Here is a 3,791-nt window from a genome sequence, read left to right as displayed (position 1 = left end):
TTTTAGGTAGGGTGGCATGTGATTGGCGTGAAAGGAAGTGCTTCGTTACAGCGAGGCCCTGGACGTGCCGAATATTTGTGTATAAAGAAGTGGCATCAATGGTTACAAGGATGGTTTCCGGGGGTAACAGACTGGGTAAGGATTCCAGGTGTTCGAGAAAGTGGTTGGTGTCTTTGATGAAGGATGGGAGACTGCATGTAATGGGTTGAAGGTGTTGATCTACGTAGGCAGAGATACGTTCTGTGGGGGCTTGGTAACCAGCTACAATGGGGCGGCCGGGATGATTGGGTTTGTGAATTTTAGGAAGAAGGTAGGGGTAGGGGTGTTGGTGGGGTCAGGTGGTTGATGGAGTCAGGTGAAAGGTTTTGTAGGGGACCTAAGGTTCTGAGGATTACTTGAAGCCCCGCCTGGACATCAGGAATGGGATTACCTCGGCAAACTTTGTATGTAGTGTTGTCTGAAAGCTGCCGCAGCCGCTCAGCCACATACTCCCGACGGTCGTGGAGCCCATGTCCGCCGGAAGAATGACGATGGATCGGTCAGCCTTCAGATCACGGATAGCGTGGGCTTCAGCAGTGGTGATCTTGGGAGTAGGATTGAGAGGCAAGGCTGGAAGTCAGAAATTCCTGGAAGCTTTGGAGAGGGTGATTTTGAGGAAGAGGAGGTGGGTCCCGCTGTGACGGAGGACGGAACTGCAGAAGCCCAGGCTATCCGTGATCTGAAGGCTGACAGATACATCATCATTCTTCTGGCGGACAAGGGTTCCACGACCGTGGTACTTGATCGTTGGGAGTATGTGGCTGAGGGACTGCAGCAGCTTTCAGACAACACTACATACAAAGTTTGCCGAGGTAATCCCATCCCTGATGTCCAGGCGGGGCTTCAAGGAATCCTCAGAACCTTAGGTCCCCTACAAAACCTTTCACCTGACTCCATCAACCTCCTGACCCCACCAACACCCCTACCCCTACCTTCTTCCTAAAATTCACAAACCCAATCATCCCGGCCGCACCATTGTAGCTGGTTACCAAGCCCCCACAGAATGTATCTCTGCCTACGTAGATCAACACCTTCAACCCACTACATGCAGTCTCCCATCCTTCATCAAAGACACCAACCACTTTCTCGAACGCCTGGAATCCTTACCCAGTCTGTTACTCCCGGAAACCATCCTTGTAACCATTGATGCCACTTCTTTATACACAAACATTCCGCACATCCAGGGCCTCGCTGCGATGAAGCACTTCCTTTCACGCCGATCACCTGCCACCCTACCTAAAACCTCTTTCCTCATTACCTTGGCCAGCTTCATCCTGACCCACAACTTCTTCACTTTTGAAGGCCAGACATACCAACAATTAAAGGGAACAGCCTTGGGTACCAGGATGGGCCCCTCGTACACCAACCTATTCATGGGTCGCTTAGAGGAAGCCTTCTTGGTTACCCAGGCCTGCCAACCCAAAGTTTGGTGCAGATTTATTGATGACGTCTTCATGATCTGGACTCACAATGAACAACAACTCCAGAATTTCCTGTCCAACCTCAACTCCTTTGGTTCCATCAGATTCACCTGGTCCCACTCCAAATCCCATGCCACTTTCCTTGATGTTGACCTCCACCTGTCCAATGGCCAGCTTCACACGTCCGTCCACATCAAACCCACCAACAAGCAACAGTACCTCCATTATGACAGCTGCCACCCATTCCACATCAAACGGTCCCTTCCCTACAGCCTAGGTCTTCGTGGCAAACGAATCTGCTCCAGTCCGGAATCCCTGAAGCATTACACCAACAACCTGACAACAGCATTCGCATCCCGCAACTACCCTCCCGACCTGGTACAGAAGCAAATAACCAGAGCCACTTCCTCATCCTCTCAAACCCAGAACCTCCCACAGAACCACCACAAAAGTGCCCCACTTGTGACAGGATACTTTCCGGGACTGGATCAGATTCTGAATGTGGCTCTCCAGCAGGGATACGACTTCCTCAAATCCTGCCCAGAAATGAGATCCATCCTTCATGAAATCCTCCCCACTTCACCAAGAGTGTCTTTCCGCCGTCCACCTAACCTTCGTAACCTCTTAGTTCATCCCTATGAAATCCCCAGACCACCTTCCCTATCCTCTGGCTCCTACCCTTGTAACCGCCCCCGGTGTAAAACCTGTCCCATGTACCCTCCCACCACCACCTACTCCAGTCCTGTAACCCGGAAGGTGTACACGAACAAAGGCAGAGCCACGTGTGAAAGCACCCACGTGATTTACCAACTGACCTGCCTATACTGTGAAGCTTTCTATGTGGGAATGACCAACAACAAACTGTCCATTCGCATGAATGGACACAGGCAGACAGTGTTTGTTGGTAATGAGGATCACCCTGTGGCTAAACATGCCTTGGTGCACGGCCAGCACATCTTGGCACAGTGTTACACTATCCGGGTTATCTGGATACTTCCCACTAACACCAACCTGTCAGAACTCCGGAGATGGGAACTTGCCCTTCAGTATATCCTCTCTTCTCGTTATCCGCCAGGCCTCAACCTCCGCTAATTTCAAGTTGCCGCCGCTCATACCTCACCTGTTTTTCAACATCTTTGCCTCTTTACTTCCGCCTCGACTGACATCTCTGCCCAAACTCTTTGCCTTTACAAATGTCTGTCTGTGTGTGTGTGTGTGTGTGTGTGTGTGTGTGTGTGTGTGTGTGTGTGTGTGTGTGTGTGGGCACACGGATGGATACGGGTGTGTGTGCGCGCGAGTGTATACCTGTACTTTTTCCCCCCTAAGGTAAGTATCTCCGCTCCCGGGATTGGAATGACTCCTTACCCTCTCCCTTAAAACCCACTTCCTGTCGTCTTTCCCTCTCCTTACCTCTTTCCTGATGAAGCAACCGTTGGTTGCGAAAGCTTGAATTTTGTGTGTATGTTTGTGTGTCTATCGACCTTCCAGAACTTTTGTTTGGTAAGTCAGATCATCTCTGTTAAAAGTATCACTTGATATGATTAATCAGTTTGAACTGAGTCTTTTTTTGTTGTGACAAAAAAAGTGTCCTATGTAACAACCTCCTCTTCATACTTACCTCTTGCTGTAAACAGTGCACATTAAAATCACTGACTAGACATCCTAATTTAAGTTTTCCATCGTTTTCCTAAATCACCTCAGGAAAATGCTCTCACTTAGGCCACTGCTGGAAATCCCCATTCCCTTTAAATTCCAATATTTGTTAAATTAATGTCCAATTGTAGTAATTTTGATGCTGAAAGGAGGGGAGGTTTTTCGGGAAGAGGGTGAAGGAAAATATCTGTAAGAACACGACAAAATCCACAAAGGATAAAAAAATTTTATTCCTTCTCAGTAATGTACAAAAGGATTAATTTTGAATTAACAACGGTACTTATATTCACTTTTATTTTGTATCTATCTTTGGCTTTAATACACAATTAAAAAATACAATCATTAGTAGTTTGTGTTTCACCTACAGAAATTACTTATGGCAAACGTCATTATTAATACAGATAAAGGAGTGTCTGAGACCTTGACTACCCTAGTGTACTGAGCACTGAGAGGGCAACTCTGTAAGCCCATTACTTCATGGATCTCAATTACTCTTCTGTTTTGCAGTTCTAAATTCCTAATACCAAATTTTTTGCGATACTTGCTCATGTTCCTGTGATTTGTAGCACCATATGAAACAACAGGAGAGTATTTGTTTTCACTGAAATAATACAACAGTACAGTTTCCTAAATGCTTCACTGACAACTGAATTGTGAGAAATATGATGCTTCTTTTCT

The sequence above is a fragment of the Schistocerca americana genome, chromosome 5 (assembly GCF_021461395.2).
Source record: "Schistocerca americana isolate TAMUIC-IGC-003095 chromosome 5, iqSchAmer2.1, whole genome shotgun sequence".
In the NCBI taxonomy this organism is placed as follows: Eukaryota; Metazoa; Arthropoda; class Insecta; order Orthoptera; family Acrididae; genus Schistocerca; species Schistocerca americana.
The sequence above is the reverse complement of the archived record's forward strand: the minus strand, read 5'-3'. Positions refer to the sequence as shown.